The sequence below is a fragment of the Cryptomeria japonica genome, chromosome 6 (assembly GCF_030272615.1).
Source record: "Cryptomeria japonica chromosome 6, Sugi_1.0, whole genome shotgun sequence".
Lineage (NCBI taxonomy): Eukaryota > Viridiplantae > Streptophyta > Pinopsida > Cupressales > Cupressaceae > Cryptomeria > Cryptomeria japonica.
Window position 1 is genome coordinate 188,916,961 of NC_081410.1, and position 23,827 is coordinate 188,940,787.

Sequence of the window (23,827 nt, forward strand, 5' to 3'; positions counted from 1 at the left end):
CATCAGGGAAAGTTTGAATCAAACTAGCTGGGTCCATATGTTATCACTACTATCTTTGGGTCTGGGGAATATCAATTGGCTACTTCAGAAGGAGAACCACTAGCAGATCTGATCAACAACATGAACCTCAAATGGTTTTATACATAAGCTGCACAGAGCATCAAGCTCCCATACATACCAGAAAAACACCAAAAACATTCAGATAAATGTCCTGAAGAAAATACAAAAAAATCAAAATAGTAAAGAAAAAAATCATGCATCCAAATGGTGAACAACCACTCTGATGGCACCTTGGGTAAGTGCGATGGTAAAAACCTGGCAAACAGGCGTCACTCGTAAAGGCTACAGCTCCATTGTCTTTCAGACTTGTTGCGATCACATTCATTGCATCCACACATCCATCAGTCCAAACCATGGCTTGTTATTGATTTGCAATCAAGGATAGTCCTTCATGCGTCTTGCATTCCGCTTTTTCATAGTCATGTCTAAACTGGGGGAAATGCTCTTAAACTATTTGATGGAAGTGGATTCTGCATTATTTGTGATTCATTGATTTCTTTATTCAAAACCATCTCACAAAATACCAAAAACATTCAAAAACACTCACAAAATCCAAAAACATGATAAAACATCCAAAATCAATAAAAAACATGGCAACCCCTTGTACAACCACTTTTTCAAGCAGATACCAAACAAACATTGTGAAATACTCAAACGATGACCACTTATCATATCAACCAAACAATCAACATCAACACGCAAATTGTCTTAACATGGATGCATCCTTCCTTACCAAAACAAAGACAAGATGACATTTTCTTTGACAAGAAAATTATGTTTAAGCTATCAAATACTTGGTTGATCTGTAGGTTATTTATTCATTTATATCAGGTTCCTACGCTACTTCGGGATATCCACAAGTGATTAGAGTGGTCGGGATGGTTCCTAAGCATTGTTTATGTATCTTCTGCGCATTTTTTCCAATGAAGTTATGGGGCATGTACTAATGGTGTCTACGTGGGAAGTTCACTAAGCTATGTGATCATATGCAAAATACAGTCATGGATCACTATGGCTTGTTGACTACAGTGTATACCTTGACCATATGAGCATGAACCATTATGGAGGGTCCATTTTCTTTATGCTTTATTTATGTTGTTTGTTTGCAGGTACAATGCTCCATCCTTGGTTCCTACTGCCTCATCCAAGTTCGATATTACCATGCTTAATGATGAAAATAAAAGCACTATGGATCATCATTCCATCTCATTTGTTTATATTGCATTCCGTTACATATCACCCATCCATTTAATCATTCATTATTCATATGCATGGTTTTGAATGCAAGTATGAACAAAGTTAATATGAGAAATTATGAGAAAAATGAGTTGGTCGTGGATACAATCACGACAGAGTTCTCTGATACATCATCAGTGCATCATGAAAAGTCTACACAACCTTGCATTCATCTATCATAATTACATCATCATTTCATTACATTTAGTTGCATTTGCATAAACCTAGTTCATTATCATCTAAATTACATATAGGTTTTTTTAAGTCTTCATTAGAGTGCATTTAAAATCATTTAGTTGCATTTAAATACATATAGTTCATTGTCATTTATTTGCATTAACATCATTATATCATTTCATTATTGCACAAATCATGACATTTAGATTCATTTGTATGATAAATTCCTCATCATTGCATTTATTACCATTATTAGCCATTACTATACATTCATTTAGTATCATTTACAACTCATCATTTATTACCATTTAAACTTATTTACCATACATTTGTTTAGATTTCCATAGTTGCATACATCTATTTATCTATCCATTAGTTAAGTACATTCATTTATCCATCTAGTATATTCTTATACTCATTCATTACATTTCACAAAAATCATTTAGGATTCATTAGAAAGCATTCATTATCCCTTTTTAATTGCATTAAGGTGCATTTATTCATCACTCATTAATTGTAGTATCATAACATTATCAAATCAAAACAAAAACCATTTGTATGAACATTGATTTATACATTTTTCATATGCATTCACTTAGATACAATCATATAAACATTTGTACTTTACATTTTTTTATCCATATTGCATTCATTTTTAGCCATATAAATGCATTTGCATAAATCATTCATACAGGGCATCAATCATCACTGCATATCATCATCTCATTATCTCATCAACATAAAAACACAAGTACTATGTATATCGTTGTTAGTGACATTTCATTATGCATACATCATCAGCCTCATAGCATTGCATACATAAAGCATTTCACCAACACATCATGCATATATAGAAAACCTGCATCCACATGTTAGCATTACATTCATAAAACATGCATATAGACATCATGTAGGAATAAATCATCATGAAACATGCATATAGGAATCATCTCATAAACACATACATCTAGCAAGTACAAATATCCATCTAAGCATACATAATAGATCATCATCCTGCATAAGATCCATATATATCATCAATATGCATGTCATCACAAAATATAGGATCTCCTCATATATCATATCATATCGACAAAAACATACATGTATCAGAGTAATTTGAAGTCCAAAATATCGGCTACTGAGAGCCATCCAAGACATAAACCAAAATGACAATATGATAACATACAAAATGCTCTCTCAGATGCCACTCTAACCAGATGTTGCACCACCATCACCACCTGCACCACCATCACCACCTACACCACCATCACCACCTACTCCCCAACTCCCCCCTGCACCACCTAATCTATCTCGCCATGGAGGACCCATCACACCACCACTGGTCTGCATCCTCTGAGATTGCTCTGATCTCACTCGCCGCATCTGGGAATAGCTAAGTGCTCACTAACTAGCTGGCACCACCTGCTCATATAACCCCCACCAATAATCTATCTCCATCTGTGCTCGTTGCATCTCCCTCATCACCTCCCCCATAGGACCCTGTGCTCCTACTCCAATCTAGACTCTCTATTGTAGCTCTGCTAATCTCTCCAAGACCTGATCTCTCTCCAACAACACTACAGTCAGCTCTGACTCTCGTGCAAATAGATGCACATCTCTAGCAGCCACCTCTGCCTCCATATCCTCTAATCGAGTTTGCAACACTAGTATCATATGATCCGGCAGATCTCCACCACCTATTGCTCCCTCCCCTATATCCATAGGTGCCTCTCCAATGGCTCCCTCCCCTATCTCCATAGGTACCTATCCCTCACCTGCATCCCTGCCACCTAATCTCATGCTTCCCTGCATCAAAGGTCCCTGAGATAGCCGCAATGGCTACCCACCTCTCCCTCTCCATTGTAAATGTCCACCACCCCCACCTCCCCCTCTGAATCCCCCACCCCCTCCAAATCCTCCTCCATCACCACCTCCTCCATCCCCACCACCACCATATCCTCTCCCTCATCCATCTATGTGACCTCCTCTCCTCCTCCATCTCTATCTCCCCTCCTCCTCCAAGGATGGAATAGGCTCTGCTGGATCGAATATCCGAGGAATCGAATGTGTGGTGATATATTGTGTATACTCCTCTGTCACCCCTGCATCTACCACCCCTGGCCTCATCTTCCATGGTCTCGCCTGTAACGTGCAGAACTTTACCAGAGCCTGATCATAAGGTAACATTGGTCCCCACTGGAATCTCTCTCGGACCACCTGTGCATACTCTCCCGATCCACTAGGCACTCCCTGCCTCCATCCAAACTATCTCAGAACTCTACTAGGAAGTTGTCTCTCCACATTGTAAGTTGTCCTACCAATGAGGTATCATGTCATAAACACATACGACAATGCCTCTGCATCATTCTCCCATAGCTCGCACTCAATGTATGACCTCTAGATCACTGTATCCAAATCATCCAGTGCCCGTCGCCACCACTCTAACTTCCCCAGGTGGGGCTGACTCATCATACCTCCATACATATATACATATGGCTAGTCCACTTCTCAAAATATCAGACTCACCGGTCGAGTAACAGGTAAGTGCTCCCATGCCCAAATATGCAGTAGAGTGATCCCCATTCCCAATGAGCCCACCTCTCGGTATACTACCTCATGTAGCTCCCGATATAAGTGTGATAGAATGCACGGTCCCCATGCAAACCAGGTCCCCTCTATCATCATCTACTCGATCACCTGACCCCAACCAACGACTAGTCCATGTGATCAATGATCTGGACATAACAATCCCCCAACAATCCCTGATAGTACAGATGGTAATGGCTCATACAAAGCAGCTATGTCCTCCCATGCTACCGACCCATCATCAATGAAGACATCCTCATCAAATAATATATGCACTGTTGTTGTCCCCCAAGCTCGGTCATACGTCACCAGCTCTCCACGAATGGGCATGTGTAGGATGCGCCATACATTCTCTAGTGTAACTGTCATGTCCCCCTGCGCCAAGTGAAACGTGCATATCTCACTATGCCATCGCTCTGCCAATGCTGTGATCAACCCATGATTCGTCCTAATCATGAGAATATACATAACATCATATAGGCCTGTTGCTGCAATGCAATCCACCTTGACCTCTGTCAATTGATCGCACAACACCTGTGTGGCGACATGCCTCTTGCGCATCTGTAAGACACGAAGCTCCTCCTACACACGTGCATCAACCACCATCATCAGTTGTTTTGTTTCAAACTTTCTTAAGTTTAAACCTAGACTATCAACAGATACTTTGATCAAGTATTTTCGGGTCTCAACAGGTAAGCAATCATGGCACACCTAGACTTCAACAGACATTTATCCTAAAATGACTTAAGTTTCAACAGGTCTGTTATGGTTCAAAACAACTCTCAACTCACATTTCCATCCATCCATCATTGGCATCAGGAGATTTTTTTTCAAACACACTAGGGCATCTACCTTCCTAATAAAAGCGTTATAATGCACACAACAATGCTAATATGATCACACAAGTGCTAAATCAACTACCGAATAGTGTTAAACCAACAATAACGCTACATTGACTATACAATAGCGCCACCTCACAGTAAAAGCGCTCAATCAACTACTCAATAACGCTAAAAATCCAATAGCACTAAATCAGTTATACAATAGTGCTACACTTGACAAACATGCTAAAACGACTATACAAAAGCACCATAGCAGAACAAAAGTGCTAAATTAGTTGCCAACAACGCCAAACCACGGTTTTAGCGCTATTGTGTTGACTCAACTTGGACCAAGCAAAAAACCTATCAAAAATGCATAAAATTCAAAAATTCAAATTCGCATACGGCTGGTCCGTAGTCATCTGGCCACTGGAATCGACGAACTCCCTCTAGCCAATGATTTGCTATAGGAATCGACATCCTGACTATTGCTTGCTCTTTCAAAAGGTCACTATCAAAGCTCAAAATTCACTATGAACACGAATGCAAATGAACCTATTTTCACCCCTTCCTCGCCATATGTGCCCTTCACTGTAACCTTAATTTTTACCCCATTCACCGTTGTGGTCCCTGTGAACTTCCAGAGCCTCCCATTTCTCCATTTTATCTCTGATTTCTTCTATTTTTCAGCAGTATTGCTAAATTCTTCTCTTCTACCACCCCACCAATTTTCATTCTTTTTTGAGAGATCGCCCGATATTTCAAAATTTTCGGCCCATCTTTTGAGGGGGCATACCACCCATTAAATTAACATTTTATGGGGCATATTTCTTCACACCTATTTTTCTTTCTTTGAAATGACACGATAAACTGCACCGTCTCAAAGAGGGGTAAATGTAGTCACATAAATATGTCCATTTTAATTAAATGAATATTTGTTATTTATTTGATTAACAATCCACTAGCCACTAGTTAATTAAATTAATATTTAATTAATTCATCTTCAAAATATTCTCCTATTAATTAAATAAATTATTCAATTTATTTAATTAATTCATTAAACCAAATTCACAATCAATTAAATGAGTAAATCCTATTTATTCAATTTAATCCCCTTTCCTCTTTTAAGTAAATTAAATAAAACATTTATTTAAATCATAAAATCCACTCCACTTGCATTCTCCTAAAAATGCAACTTGCACCTATTTATTGAAATAAATGAATTTTATTTTAATAAAAATCCTATTTTCTCTCACCCACCACTTGCAATCCTAACCCCCTTCTAGATTCTTCTAAACCCTTCCTAATTAGCCTAATCCATCCCCTAAATATTGTCACATTCCTAAGCAACTTGGAGTCACTTCTCAAAGACTCCAAAGTATTTGAAAAGCATTAATTGCTTTGTTTGTTCAACAAATTAACCTCTAAAGTCTTCCAAACCACTAATGGCTCTTACATGACCATTTATGGTTAAATCCACTTGCACCTATGGTTAGGGACTTTGAACCCTAACTCAACCCTCATGTGACCCATGTGTCTCCTCAAGCATTTATTGCTTTGACCATGGTTATCCTCACTAACTCTTGCATAAGAGTTTATCCATGGGATAAAAGCATTATTCTTTGGATAATGAATTTATTCACTCATCCCAACCTTAACCTTAACTCCCAAGTTAACTCTTAGGTCATGTCAAGCATTTAATGCTTCTTCCCTCTCCTCTCAACCCATCTTCATATTGACACTTGTCATCCTAGGATTGGGTTGAAAGTCCTCACATGGATTGAATACCATTCAATCCCGACCCTTGTTGAGATTACTCAATCTCAACCATCCATTTCTTCATTTTTTCTATAAATAGAGCCCATTTTTTCATAATCCAGATCCTGAAAACTTGTATGCATTTACATTATAGTGAATTTTAGAGAAGAGCATTTAGCATAAATCATAAATACATTGTTATTTTGGTCTAAAATAAATCATTCCCATTTCATAGCATCTAAATATTAGTTTATTCACACTTGCATAGCATTTAGATTAATCATTTGTCAATCCTGAACCTCCATAAGGCATCCATAGTGCAAAAATTTGTTGAGAGCTACACTAATTTGGAACTTGGAGAGGAGAGGAACAAGGAAGGAGAAGCTACCAGCATGGTAGAGAGCATATGAAAATGTTTAGTTACTTTTTGTAGATTCCTTAAGCTTTCTATTTGTTTAGTAGTGTCTTTCTTGATATGCTTGCTTAGGATAGTATTCAATCTTTGATTTGCTAACACTAATGACTAACTCTTGTCTCTTGTGTTTCCTTGTGTGTGTTTAGCTATCAAAACAGGTTTTTACTAATCCTTCCATTTTGCACAGCATCAAAATGTAATAGTCGAAGTCTAGTTTCCTAATATGTAATTTATTTTAATACCCAGATGATACAAATTAAGTTTCAATAGGCATTTCAAAGAAACCAATGTTTAAAAGTCAAATTTTGAGGGCCATACCATGCATGTGTACAACAAGCATAATTTGACCTAAATGAAAGTATTTTTCTCAATCCTTTTGGAAAAAAAAATATAACACACAAGATTGGTGAGGATTTTTTTTTAATATTTTTTTCTAAATATTTTTTGTTGTTAATTTTTTATTGGGCATAATTGCTATTTTGAAAACCCCTCATGTACAAGAAGCATAACTTGACTTAAACTTGTCATTTTTATAATTCTTTTTTTAAAAAAAGTGTATATAATTGTCTCTAGTTTGATGTCATATAATTTTTTTTTCAAAAAACTTAAAAACAAAAAAGCTATTAAAAATAAGAAAACCTATTATGTCAAGTTTATGGATCTTTTTTATTAAAAATTATTTTAAAAATAGGAAAATCAATCCAATTGAAAAAAAATACATATTTGAAATCTACACAATCTCATTTATAATGGGTTTTAATTTCATTAATTTTTTTTTGCAAAAAAGGTCTTCAGATATATTGTCCAAAGTCAATATTTTGTATGGACAGTCACATGGCCTTCAAGTTGCAGGTCAAACCAAGTCCAAGGCTACGAGTCGGCTCCCCTTTTTCTGAAGCAAAATCCAAAGCAAAAATTGGTGTTGGAATTTAATTCTTTTTGAAATGGGATCTCATTTAGTAAAAAATAAGATATCATTTTAAAAATGAGATCATGTTTCAAAATTGAAAAGGGATCTTGTTTCATAAATGAGATATCGTTTATTTTTATATTGAAAATGACTTAATATATACATGAAATATAACATTTTTTATATTGTTTATTTTTTATATTGAAAATGGCCTATATATACATGAGTTATAACATTTAATTATAAGTCACATTTCAATAAAATATATATTAAAATGTGATTTATACTTTAAGTTATATTTCATGTATATATTGATAGGGTGTTTGAGATTGTATTTAGATCTCTAAGAGTTATAGACTTTATACATATTTAAACTTAGTTAAATTTCAATAATTAGTAGGCTCTTATCAAAATTTTCTCGCTCTCTCTAAATCACTCTCTTTATCTCAAATTTAGTCAAATTTCAGTAATTGGTAGGCTCCTATCAACACTTTCTTGCTCTCTCAATATCACTCTTTATCTCCCTTGAGATCTAGACCTATCTCTCTCCATATTACTCTTCCTCTATCTCACTCTCTCCTCTCTCCCAAAATCTAGACCTATATCTCTACCTCTCCCTCACATCCTTAACTCTCTACTCTTTGTCTCCTCTCTCTATAAACCTCCTCTCTCTCTCTCTCTCTCTCTCTCTCTCTCTCTCTCTCTCTCTCTCTCCTATGAACTTCTTTCCATCTCCACCTCTGTACATCTTGATCCCTCCCACTCTTTATTTATCCATATCTCTCTAATTTCTATCTCCCCACTCACTCTATGTAAAAATAGAAGAGTGATTGAGAGGGGAGATATAGAGAGTACATTTGGGGACATGGATTAAAAGAGAGGGAGAGGGGAGATAGAAAGAAGTACAAAGAGATGGATAGGTAGATAGGGGAGAGTGGGAGGGGTGGAGAGAGAGAGAGAGAGAGAGAGAGAGAGAGAGAGAGAGAGAGAGAGAGAGAGAGAGAGAGAGAGAGATAAGTTGGTAGGGAGGGAGAGAGGTACATAGAGATAGAAAGAGGTATATGTAGAGAAAAGAAGTAGGTAAGGAGTGAGGGGAGGTGTGCAGAGAGAGAGAGAGGAAATAGAGAGAAGAGAGTTTAGGATGTGAGAGAGAGGTAGAGAGATAGGTCCATATTTTGGGAGAGAGAGAGGAGAGAGTGAGATAGAGAGGTAGAGAGGGGATAGAGGAGAGATAAAAGTAGAGAGGGAAGGAGGGAGGTCTAGAATAAGAGTACCTGAGCATATAGTAGAGAAATACTCTACCGACATATGTTTCATGGTCAAGAAAGATGAGACCCTCATGGAGGCAGTCAAGCCTTAGAAGATTTGGATAGCTGAAATGGGCTATAAGGTAGATGCATTAATTCTTGATGCATATGCAAAAAATTCTACTTGATGCTGAAATAGATGAAGCAAAAAAACCTTGTGAAACAACACAAAAAAAGACTCTTGAGGTTTAAACTGAGTTTAACCGAAAGAAGAGGGAAAAACAAGAAGGTAAGGTGAGAAAGTTTGTACAGGAAGTTTCTAAAGACATTAAGGCTCTTATTGATGTTGTCTCGGTGACAGGGAGAAAGAGGAAGGATCCAGTAGTTCACAATGAACCTGTGATTGCAGATTTTGAATCTAAGGACAACACTCTAATAGCATTCAAAAGAGTTGTGAGGAAGAAACCGGAAGAACCTAAGGTGGAAGCAAAGAAACAACCGATTAGGAAGGTTACCATCAAATTACCAGCACAGAAGTAGGCACCCAAAGCTACACCATCAACTGCATCTGATACTGCCAGAAGGAGGAAGAAGAGTGACATTGATTTGACACTTGAGACTGGTAATGTAACAATTATTCTGCCTAAGACTTGCGTTGAAATTATTGATGAAATTACTAAGGATGGGATGTTGAAAAATGTTAAGTCTTATTATGATACATTTGAAGATGATGAACTGAGAGAGATAGAGTAAGCAATTCTTCCATATTTAGATATCTATAAGAAATCATTAATTGAAATAGAAAATCAAATATCGACAGAGCTATACAACATGTTAGATGCTAGAATGTTATATGCAATGCAAGAAGACAAACACATTAAGATCCAAGAACTTTTAGCTATATGTGTTGCTATAACTCCAGATGAAATAGAGAAGACAATTGACGTTGCAGATAGGAAGGTTTTCAATAACAAACATAGACTAACTAGAATGATGTTAGGAAGGATGAATGAGATAGTAAAGGAAACACAAAAGGGTTGAGCATAGAGGATTCTTCACTTCATCGGAGACAAAAACAACCACTGTATTTACACTGGTTGAAGGGAAAGGTAAAGGAATTATGGGTACTCCACCCTCAGTTTCAAAGAATATCAAGATAGTGGAAATTGAGCCACCGGTTAACACTAATATATAGACAAATACAAAGACACTAGTTAATGCTAAGAACATTTTACAGGATACTAACATTGAGGACACTTGTCCTTTGGATATTAATGTGCAGGTTGAGGATATTGTTCCTAGAGAAGAACTGATAGTTGCACAGACTGCACCAAGTGGTGAAGCCATCGGTGCAATTGAGGAGGTAATAAAGGATAAATCACTAGAGAGGGAATCTGGTAGGGAACCAGTTGCTGGCACATCATTATTGCTAATTGATACTTCTCTAGTGGAAAAGAAAAACATCATAGAGATGAGCCCCATAGAACTAATGATGATGGTTGCTCAGAAACTGATGAAGGGGGGAACCATAGATAAAGGGATTATAGATCAATCCATGTCTGTTTTTCACAGATCCATCCTAGAATGTAAGATTGATAATGAAGCGATCCCTTCCGGCAAGCTTAAGGTAATAAAATAGCACATCTCTAAAGATTTTCAATCATTACAACAAATCTCTAACCGACGTGCACTTGAAAACTTTACTTTGGCTAAGAGAGCCGCTTTTGATCAGATCATTGAGAGAGATAAGAAAATGATTGAGGAGAAGTTAATTCCAATTGAAAATTCTTTGAAACAAGGTACTAACATATTCAGGGTATGTTGCAATACTGAGATTCTTACAACAAAAGTAGATGAAAAGATAAAAGAGATAAAAGAGATACAGGACAAAATTGCTAGTATTGCTAACTCTTTTGATGGAATAACTTCACTGACAACATCTATTGATGGACAAATTTTGACTTTGGAGAATCAAATTTCTTCTCTTGAAAAATAAAGCTCAATAAGATCATTCTGAGAGCTAGAAGTCTCAGAGGTTTAGTGAGTCCAAGATTGGATTCACTTGGTGTACATAAGAGGGAATGCATGTATATGCTTCATAAGCCCACACCAATAGAAGTCACTGAGAAGGAATCACTTGCATATTTACTGAGTGGACTTGTATCTATCTCCGACACATTCAAAATTGGTTGGGATACTTATATAGAGTTATTAGAGAAAGCTTACCTAGAAATCTTGAAATTGGTGAAGCTCCGGTAAGACATTTTTGGAGGTATTCAGTGTACAGTTATTATTATTTGACATATTTTTGGGCATTGATGTCAAAGGGGGAGTAGTATACATGTGAAAAATAATGAAGGGTTTCATACATAAGGGGGAGTTACAAAGTTTTTGGAATTTTGGAGTATTTGAGTATTTTGCATATTCAGCTCAGGGGGAGCAGGGCAGGATGAAATCGACAGTTGAAACCATGACCATTTTTCACATGAGTGTTGTCATCAATTCCAAAGGGGGAGATTATTGGCAATTGACACTCTATTGGTTGGTTTCACTATGTTGTCATTGATGGCAACATGATTTTGGGTTCCAACTTCATATGGTGTACCGACGGGCACTTCACAGACTCTACACCGACACCGGCACTGGCACCGACAAGATATAAGATTCTTTAGTCACCGACAATGCAAGCCGACATGGTATAGAAAAGGTCATTGGTATTGGAGGCCAACACATCTTGGATCCGACCTCAACAAATATTTTTAATGCTTATTCATTTATGTTATCTGGCCGACATGTAATATGATATTGTACATATCTTTGTAAGCCGACATAAGGCATGTAAATTGTATAGGGTATATAGGTCAGTTAGATAGATCATTTTGTGATATGTAATATAAGAATATGGTTATGGACATGGAAATGTAATATGATGTGAAATCATTCTAAGAGACTATGTATGTGTGGAATTCATTATAAGGGTTATTCCAGTACTAAGGCTTAGGGTTTTAATTGGAATAGACAAAGCTTAAACCGGAACTATATTCTAGCATAGGAGATGCTATATTAAGCAGTTCACACTTCTCTGGATTGTTATCCTAATTGTTATGTAGTCAGTGAGGCTCCTATTTTGATGAGTAGTGTGCTCTAGGCTGTAAGCCTTCCTGCAAGTGCAGGCCCATCATATATTGTAATATGTCTTCATATGGCCAGTGAATTGATATTGTGGGTCACAAATGCCACCATGGTTTTTCCTCATTGAGGTTTTCCATGTATAAATCTATGTGTTATGTTTCTCATTTATGTGTTTGTCTTATTGGTTGCTTTACTTCTTTCAATTATGTTTATACCAGTATACCAGTTAGTGTATGAATGTTTTGTTAAGATTAAAATCTTCTATTTTGGTATAACACTGATTCACCCCCCCTCTCAGTGTTATTGGTTTCCAACAACTACATCGACACCGGAATCGACAGGATAGAAGGATTTCTTTGGTTACTAGCAATGCGGGCCAACATGGTTTACAATATGGTTATCGGTATTTGAGGTCGACATCTCTTGGATCCGGCATCGGCAATTATTTTTTATATTCATGCATTTATGTTATCTAGCCGACATGTAATTTGATATTGTAATCATCTTTGTAAGCCGACATAAGGCATGATAAGTTGTATAGGATATATAGGTCAGTTGGATTATATTATTTTGATATAGATATGGTGATGGATATGTGGATGTGATATAATGTGAAATATATCAAAGAGATTATGTATGTGAGGATATTTATGTAAGGTTTATTCTGGTAAAGGGCTTAGGGTTTCAGACTGGAACAGACAAAGCTTAAACCAGAACTGTATTTTGGCATAGAAGATGTTATCTTAGTCGTTCAACACTTCTCCGGATTGTAGTCTGGATCTATATGTAGTCAGTGAGGCTCCATTTGTGATTTATGTATACAAGTAATCTATTTTATGTTTTTTTAGGCACCCATTCGTTGTCTCTAAAAATTTTGGGGTGTGTCCAGTTTTTCTCTAGAAGTTCTCTCCATGTCCCCTATATTGGAACCTATGCAAAGATTGTTTTCTTTTATTGTGGAAATATGTGCTTCTATTTATAAAGACTATGAATAAAAACTTAAGTGAAAATCCTTGGGTGATTAATAACTTCAATTCATCATACGTAAACATACTTTGCTGATATTTTACCTACCAAATACCAACTTATGAGATTTGTGGTTGTTGAACATAATACTTTTGACAGAAAACATGAAGTCCTGAACAATGAAATTAACTTTGACTAATTAATTACCCTTTCAAGATATTTGGGAGGATTACCTTCTATGTTTAGTGGTATACATTGGGTGGTTAATGGCATCTTCTACTTAAAAATAAGTTTGATGTCGATCTTAGGAATGACAATCTTGGAGGAACTGGATTTGTCAAGGTGCTCAAAGGTTAGTGATCATCATATTTAAAGGAGTTAGTTGGAGTAAATTATTGTTTGATATCTACTCTTTATATTTCTAAATTATCAGGTAACTGCTTCCCATGAAGTCTTTTCTCACATTATATGGAGTGAGAAAAACTTGTTCTGAAAAACTTCTATGAGGTAAGGAAAGTATAAAAAGGAACCAAATTTTTAGTATTGTTTGAGAACAAGAATATTATTTGATATAAAATGATTATTACCTTTTTTTTTTTTTTGCAATTGTGAATGCTTTGTTATTGTCTTGGATTGATCACTATGGATGTGTTTTGGAGAGATTTTTTCGTCGTAGTTGGCAAGATGTTTTTATGGATGACATTCCTTTTTTTGGCATTGTTTTTAAGCATTATTTAAAAAAATTATTTTTGGTTTATTTTTTTTAACTAAAACCCTTCTATTATTTTATATCAATTTTTGGGGCACATTTTGATGGGTCTGAAGAACAATATATTTTGTAGCACAAAATAAAGTATTGCGAAGCCCAAGAGAAGACAAGAGAGACATTTGAGGGTGAGAAAAAAAAAAGAATAATCAAGTTACTCATACTTTTTTGGCCACACTATTACACAAAGATCTCACTACCATTGTTCATAAACATATTCTTGAATATAGCACATAATAAATTTACTCAATGCAACCAATATTCTAATTTTATCATCTTCATACATTATAAAATCATTTTGATTATGGTTAGAGTTAATGTGTTTTATGTAAAAGGTAATTGTTTCTTTATATTGTAAAAAAGTTACAATGTACAATGAAGGATCCTAGGGGGATTTATGAGGAGGATCTTAATTATTGGTTTGTACAGGGCCGTCCGAGGAAGCTATCCTATGAATGAACAAACCTACATATTTTTAAGTAATTAACAAATATTTGTGAATAGTGGCAATTGTGTATAATATGTCTCAACAAATAGAAACAAATGCACTCAATGTAATCAATATTCTAAGTTAATCATCTTCATTCATCTTATAAACATTTTGTAAAGCTTGTTGGTTTAAATTATAAGTTCCATCCATTCATATTCAACTATTTTCCACAATTCAAGACCAACTCAATTGTATTCTAAATAGTTACTTCCAACAAAGGCAATGTTCATCTCTTCCAACTTTTGCATGCCCTCCAATATATTACCCAAAGTATATCTTTCTATCGTCGTAACCATTGCACCTTGTTGAGGTGCAAGTGCTACTAATAAAGAGTTTGTTAGTAATGAGTTTGAAGTGAATTGGTTGAATAGACCATTCAAAGTATTTGAATGAAAAATTCAAAATGTAATGCATAAAATAGGCAAACATAATCAATAAATCAATAGTTTTACATTTAAATAATTTAAATAATATATATAATTTTTGTTTTAAAGCAATTATGAGTTTGAAAATTATAAAGTATTATCATATTTTTTATTTGAATAAAATATTTATGTTCTTTTCAAATTACGATACCTATCATATTCATTCAAATCCACAATAGGAATCCATAATGAATGAGGCATTCTATCTTTTAAACCAAAAAAATCGATCTCAATATTCTGAATATATTAAACTAGGAGAGGCTCAAACCTTTACATAACCAAAAAACTAGCAAGTGACAAAAACCAAGGGTTCGTGAGGGGTGAGGGCCCAAGATTATAAATATTGCTACTAAAAAGGAACAAACTCAACAAGCTTCAACCACCACTAACAAAACCCAAAAAATAGAACAACTAGACCCAACAGACCAAAAACAAAACAAGACATACCCACCAAAGCCACGAAACAATCGCCTACCTGGTGGGGGAAAACATTAGCTTTCTCTCCTGGCAAATTTCTTTGCCATTCTCTAAAAGGAGAGATTTCTATTCAAACCTTTCCCAAAGGAGATAGTTAGGAAGTCTAGTGTAGCCTTTGCCTTGGACATTGATGCTTCTAGCCCTGTAGTTGTGGAGGGCTCCAAATGATACCTCTTCTTAGCAAACCTCCTCATAATTTTGTCTTGTATAGCTTAGAGAATAGTCAAATTCTTCTCAATCATCTCCATGTTCTGCGCAAACATATTCTCCATTTTACTTTTCATGGAGTTTTGATTATCATGCAATACCTCCACCATTTATGTCAAATCCTTTGTGTCATTACCGTGGTTAACTTTCTCACTAAGCTCCTTCACAGACTTTTCCAATCCTTCCCAGTAATCAACCACAACAGTAAATTTACCCACCACTATCCAAGCACCTTGTTCCTTGTCATCCATATCCCAACTTGAGAATTTGGCATTCGCTTTAATAAGGGATTTAAGTCTATTTGATTTTCTTTTTTAACACCTTAAATTTCCCCAAAACCCAATAGATAACAGGTTCATGCTTGTTGAATCCCTCGCATAGGTCATTCACTTTAGCCGCAAAGATGGAAAATTCCTCCTTAAATAGAGCACTCCAAGGAGAAGGACGATTGGAATCAAGGGGGGAGAAGGGGAGGGAGGGGTAGAATCATTGCTCACCAAGTTATTAGGGGTCTAATTGGACCTAGTGGACCAGGAATAAGTCATCTCCTCTAAAAATTGTTGAACAATAACCATCATTTTTACAGAGCATTCACCAATAGGGGGATCGAGAGTTTTTTTAATTTAGCAATCCTAGAATGGTTAACCCAAGTGGGATTCTTTTGGGGATTTGGGAAGCATTATAATCAATTGGGTTGATGGGTAACTCAACATAGAGCCTGAGAAGAAGGATTAATGGCAGGGTTACTTGTAGGGGTTAGACTAAGATGAAAATTATAAAGGCGAATAATGAGACCTTGGTGCAAGGGGAGGCTACCTTAAGACTTGGCTACCACAATATATTGGGATATGGAGGAGAAAAAACATAAGGAAAATTTCATCTTAACTCCACACCTTAAGTGATTGAGCATCAGAAATAGTTGGTAGTGAAAATGCTTAAAATGCACATCCAAGGTGACAAACTTCATTAAAAGCAATGTCACCTCTTTGTACATAATCAACAGGTCATCCCTTTTCAAAGTGTTTTGGAGACATGCCACATTCTTACTCACACCCAAAAATCATTTGAAGTACTCCTTGTAGTCACCTTTGGGATTTTTTTGGGAAGGGTGAGCCTTCCATAGCCAGCCTAGTGGCAACAACAATAGTCTCCATTGACACTGTGGACTTCACCTTCCCCACCTAATCTTCACCATCCTCCTAGGACTGGGAAAATTGTTTTGATAGTGAAGGATCAAAGTCCTTCATGCCTTTCGCATATTTAGTGAGATTATCCTCAACCACTTTCTCCTAGAGGGTCACATTCCCTTTGAATCTCACAACTATTAGGCTCTGCTTGAATTGAATTGCCTCCCATTGTTATTGCAATAAAACTAAAGGAAAGGGTTGAGGATGGATGACACAAACCAAGATTAGAAAAGGCCTTGGGTGGTATTAGAAATGTCTGTTAGGATAACCGGTGGACAACTGAGAGGGGGGTGAATCAGTTGTCAACAAATTATATCAATCAAACCACTTTATAACCATTAATCAAAGCATATAAACATTGAATATTGGAATAGCAGAAATAGATACCAGTAAACAATAAAACTTAAGAATGAAAATGACAATCAATACGATGCAACCATACCACATAACACCGTGATTTTTACATGGAAAACCTGGTAAAGGGAAAAACCATGGTGGGAAGCCTACCCACGGTCAGATAATACTTCTATAGAAAGTGTGTGATACAATGAGGGGCCTACACATGCAGGATGGCACACTACCTAGAGTGTATTTCTCATTACAAAGGTGTCTCACTAACTACAGAGAAGTTATAACCACCTCAATATAATTGGACAACAATCTAGAAGAATGAACTGCCAGAGATAGCATCTACCATGCCTGATTATAGTTCCAGTTAAGCTCAATACCAGAGGTCTTTGACCTCTTACATAAACCCAATTCAATCTTCAATGATTAACCAAATCTCCTACTTGAATGATATTCTATTATTCACACATTACATTCCTCTGCCACTCCCAATCCTATGATCTACAATGAGATCTTACATTTATTTATACCAATCCTAAGACCTAAACTAATTAGGTTGGCCACCTATAAGATATTACAATAAGATCATTACATATATCCACATTACAATGATATTCCATGTTGGCTTTAGACCAAAACAACTTTAACCAATCCATAAATCATCCCAGTAACATATAGAGAATACATTACATGATATCAGTCCATAACTTAGATAGGTACTGGACCTAATCTAGGTTCACCACGCCAAAGCGATGTCTCCAATCAGTTGATGCATGAAAAAAGATCATCTTCAACATCCTGAATTCCATATAGAAGCCACACAATCACCACTTATGCATCCTGTCAATGATTCTCAGTAAAAGCTATGCCAGTAAAACCTTAAACCCTTATCAGTATAGACTTACTAGAGTGTATGATAGCATCTGATCACCAAGTCAATACCAAATGACCAAAGCATGCTCCAGAAATATGTAACACATCAAACCAAACATACTACATTGATCCAAACATGTCGAAAGTGTCCAACAAATAGTCCCTTTTGTCAGTAACACTAGATCTTCTGTCGGTAATCAAAAGTTGTCTATTGTTAACCAACCATAAAAGCTAGTGTTGACATCAATGACAAAACATCAATGCAACACGTAATCAATTCCTTTATATTGCCAAAAATCTCCCCCTTTGGCATTGATGGAAACACTAGAAGTGAAAAAGAAAACATCTAAGTGCCAGGAAATGCCAAACATTTCTCATAGAAGATATAACAATGAAAAACTGAAAAATCCTATCAACTCCCCCTAAGGAGTGCAGTCCAATCTAAATATGATCTGAAGCTCTCCCATAAACATTATTTTTCACATATAACTCTCCCCCTTTGACATCAATGCCAAAGATATGACATAGATATCAAAATTCTATGAATCTCAAAGCTGACTACTCCCCCTGAGTAGTAGCAACACTACATCAATCCGGAGCAAAGGATAATGTTGATGATCCATACCGGACTGATGCATTTCTCCATACATTAAGTTTCTACCAGAGGGGTAGATACCCCTAACCTATCTCTCAAATACTTAAATGATTCCTTAGACAACGATTTAGTGAATATATCTGCAATTTGTTCTTTAGTGTTCACATAAACCAATTTGACTTCCTTTTCTTCCACCTTTTCCTTTGGAAAGTTATATTTTATTGATATGTGCTTATTCTTAGAGTTAAATATCAAATTATTAGACATGTCAATAGCTACAGAGTTATCACAATAGATAACTACCGGTTCACTACAATTTACCTTGATATCCTTCAATATTTGCTTCATCCATGGGACTTGTGTACAATTAGTTGCTGCTGCAACATATTTAGCTTTTGTAGTAGATAAAGAAATGCATGACTATTTTTTGCTGATCCATGAAACCAATTACTTTCCAAGAAAGAAAGTTCCACCAGCAGTTCTCTTACTATCATCAGTATCTCCTGCCCAATCTGAATCTGTTTATGCACATAAAGTGAAGTTATCATCTCTATATATAATACCATAAGCCATATTTTGTTGTTCCTTGCAAATACTGAAATATCCTCTTTACTGCACATTCGTGATTTTCTTTAGGATTAATTTGATATCTTGAAACAATACTTACTATATTCATAATATCTGGTCTAGTCCGAGTTAGATATAACAAGCCATCAATCATAGACTTATACCTTGTTGAATTTATTGGTGCAGATGTGTCTTTGATAGATAATTTTTCACTTGTCACCAAAGGAGTACTTACCGGTTTGGAATTATCCATACCAAACTTCTTCAACAATTCCCTTAGATACTTAGTTTGATAGATAAAGATGCCTTTGCTATTTTCAGTAATTTGCAAACCTAATAAAAATCTCATTTCACCAATCATAGACATTTCAAATTCATTTTTCATAATATTAGAGAATTCCATACACAATTTGTCTTCACCTCCAAAAATGATATCATCAACAATTACTTCAATAATCAAAATATCATCATCAGTGATCTTATAATATAAATTATTGTCAGCACTGCCTTTAGTAAAACCAAGCTTTAAAAGATATTTATCCAATCTTGCATACCAAGCTCTGGGAGCTTGTTTCAGTCCATATAATGCTTTCCTTAACCTGCAAACCATATCTTTGTCATTTGTCAGTGAAAATCCATCAAGCTGCTCAATGTATACTTCTTCCTCAAGTTCACCATTCAAAAATGAATTTTTAACATCCATTTGATATGCCTTATAGTTTGTGTATGCTGCATAGGCAAGAAATAGTCTAACAACTTCAATTCTAGCTACAGGTGCAAATGTATCACCATAATCAATTCCTTCCATTTGAGAATATCCTTTACAAACTAGTCTAGCCTTATTTCTTACAACTTGACCATCCTCATTCAGTTTATTTCTAAAAACCCATTTAGTTCCAGTAACATTCTTATTTTTAGGTCAAGTCTCATTCTTCTTTATCTGATCTAATTCATCTTCCATAGCCTTTAACCAATGTTTATCTTTACAAGCTTCAATAACAGATGCCAGTTCAACTTGAGAAATAAGACATACCTCTTCATTTGTCAATCTTCTTCTTGCCATAACACCCTTGTTCCTATCTCCAATGATTTGATCTTCAGAATGATTTAACCTTACATACCTTGGTGTCTTCTAAACTTCAGGTTCACTATTCTAATCATCAATCACAGTTGAATTTTTTTATTATACCAGTGTAACTATCTCAGTGTCTTGTACCGGTTGAGGCATTGTCGGTTCAGTTATGATCATTTCCACTGTCGGTTCCCTATCATAAGATATAGATTGATCTTTGTATTTCTCACCCACTTTCACATTTGTGCTCTCCACAATTTTCTACAATCTTTTGTTATAACATCTATATGCTTGGTTGTGAATTGAATATCCAAGAAATATCCCTTCATCACATCTAGGATCAAACTTCACAATTGAATCATCCCTTTTTATATAACATTTACTTCCAAAAATTCTGAAATACTTAATAGTAGGTGTATGTCCAAACCATAATTGATAAGGAGTCTTACGAGTTTCATCTTTGATATGAACTCTGTTGAATGTATAGACTGTTGTACTCACTACTTCTCTCTAGTAGATGTGAGGCAATTTATATTCCATCATCATGGTTCTTGCTGCATCCAAAATGGTTCTATTCTTCCTTTCCACTACTCCATTCTGTTGAGGAGTCCAGGGTATAGATAAATGTCTCCTAATTCCATTTGTCTCACAATAACTATTAGATTCACGAGAAGTGAACTCAACACCTTGATTCGATCTTAGAAATTTGATTTTCAATCGAGTTTCTGTTTCCACCTTTGCTTTGAAGATATTGAATTTCTCAAAAGCTTCTGACTTCTCCCTTAGAAAAGTCACCCACATCATTCTAGAATAATCAACAATTATTAGCATGAAGTATCTATCACCTTGAAAGCTTCTGGTCCTTGCTGGACCATATAAGTCAATATGAGTCAAATCAAGAACATCATTAGATTTATCATGTATGCTCTTAAAAGAAGTTCTAACTTGCTTTCCCAATTGACACTCCTTACATGCCAGATTATGAGGCTTTATAATCTTAGGTATATCTCTAACTGCCTTTGTTGAACTGATCTTAACAATATAGTCAAAATTAACATGACACAACCTCTTATGCCATTACCAAATCTCATCAATATGAGCAATCAAACATGTCTTATTACCAGTGTTCAAGTGAAAGATATTACCTCCAGTCTGAGTACCAGTTGCAATATCCAAACCAGTTATGTTAATGATTTTTCATTTCCTATCTTTGAACTGAAGTTGGAATCCCTTGTCCACCAATTGACCGACACTTAAAAGATTATTCTTCAAACCTTCTACATAATAGACATTGTCAATATTATGCTCACCATCCAAAGAAATAATACCTCTACCTTTGATCATACATGCTTTGTCATCTCCAAATCTTACTTGACCGTCATTGAATTCTTGTGGGGACAAAAAATTTCTTCTATCTCCAGTCATATGATGTGAGCATCCACTATCAATTACCCATTCATCCTTGTATTCAACTTTTATTTCCAAGGCCTTTACTTCATTTGTGATAGCCGGTTTTGGTTCATCTTCCTTTAAAGCATAGAACACCCATTCCTTTCAATTTCTAGATGCACTAGAAGAGTCTCCTGTCGGTTCATCCTCTGAATAATCACTTACTCCTTCCTCATCCGCTATGTAGAATTGTTTGTTTTTCTTGAATCTATATTTGTTCTAATTAGGCTTAAATGATTTCTTAACTCTTTCTTCAAATCTTGCATTCCTTTCAAGACATCTAGATGCAAAATGACCAATCTTATTACATGAAAAACATTTAAAAGGTGCTTTTCCTTCATACTTACTTCCTGTTGGTCTTTTAGGTACTCTTCTAGCAAATAAGGCTTCAAGTTGCTCAAATTATTCATCCTCTTTCCTCATATCTTCCAATTATTTTTCATATAGGGCTTTCCAATCACTCTTGCCGGTAGATGATGATGCATGAAAAGAAGGTTCAGATTTTGCAGCTCCAGAAGGTCCAAATTCGTTAAGCTCAAAAGAAGATAATTTCCCAATCAGAATGTCTCTGTTAACTGAAGTGTTTACCATTATTCTCAATTCATTAATTGCAATAGCCTTCATCTTGTAAGCTGATATTTCATCTTCACTCAGAGATCCTTCACAATATTGAATTCCCATGACAATCTCATCAACTTTTCTATAAATGTAGCAATTCTTTCATTGTCATCCATCTTCAAGTTCTCTTTTGAAAAATAGTTGCCGGTGGATTTGAAGTATTAGTTGCCATAGGATCTACCTCAAGTGGTTAAGCTTCTACAAAAGATGACCAACTCTCTGATACCAATTGTTAGATTAATCAGTGGACAACTAAGAGGGGGGGTGAATCAGTTGTCAACAGAGTATATTAATCAAACCACTTTATAACCATTAACCGGAGCACATAAACATTGAATACCGGAATAGCAAAAACATATATCGATAAGCAATAAAACTTAAGAATGAAATAGATAATCAACACAATGCAAACATACCACATAACACCATTATTTGTACGTGGAAAACCCAGTAAAGGGAAAAACCACGGTGGGAAGCCTACCCATAGTCAAATAATACTTCTGCATAAAAGTATGTGATACAATGAGGGGACTGCACATGCAGGAAGGCACACTGCCTAGAGCGTATTGCTCATTACAAAGGAGTCTTATTGACTACAAAGAGGTTATAACCACCTCAATATAATTGGACAACAATCCAGAAGAATGAACTACCAGAGATAACATCTACCATGCCTGATTACAATCCTGGTTAAGCTCAATACCAGAGGCCTTTGACCTCTTACATTAACCCACTTTGATCTTCAATGATTGACCAAATCTCTTACCTGAATGATATTCTATTATTCACACATTACATTCCTTTTCCACTCCAAATCTTATGATCTACAATGAGATCTTACATTTATTTATACCAACCCTAAGACCTAAACCAATTAGGTCGGCCACCTAAAAGATATTACAATAAGATCATTACATATATCCACATTACAATGATATGCCATATTGGCTTTAGACCAAAACAACGTTAACCAATCCATAATCATCTCGGTAACGTATACAGAACACGTTACATGATATCAGTCTATAACCTAGATAGGTATCAGACGTAATCTGGGTCCACCACACCAAAGCGATATCTCCAATCAGTCGAGGCACGAACAAAGATCATCTTTAGCATCCTAAATTCCATCTAGAAGTTGTACAATCACCACTTATGCATCCTGTCAATGATTCTCAGTAAAAGCTCTGCTTGTAAAACCTTAAACCCTTACCGATGTAGGCTTACTAGAGTGTATGATAGCATCTGATCACCAAGTGAATACCAACTGACCAAAACATGCTCTAGAAACATGTAACACATCAAACCAAACATACTCCAATGATCCAAACATGACAAAAGTGTCCAACAGATAGTCCCTTCTGCCGGTAACACTAGATCTTCTGTCGGTTATCAAAACCTGTATGCTGATAACTAACCATAATAGCTAGTGTTGACATCAG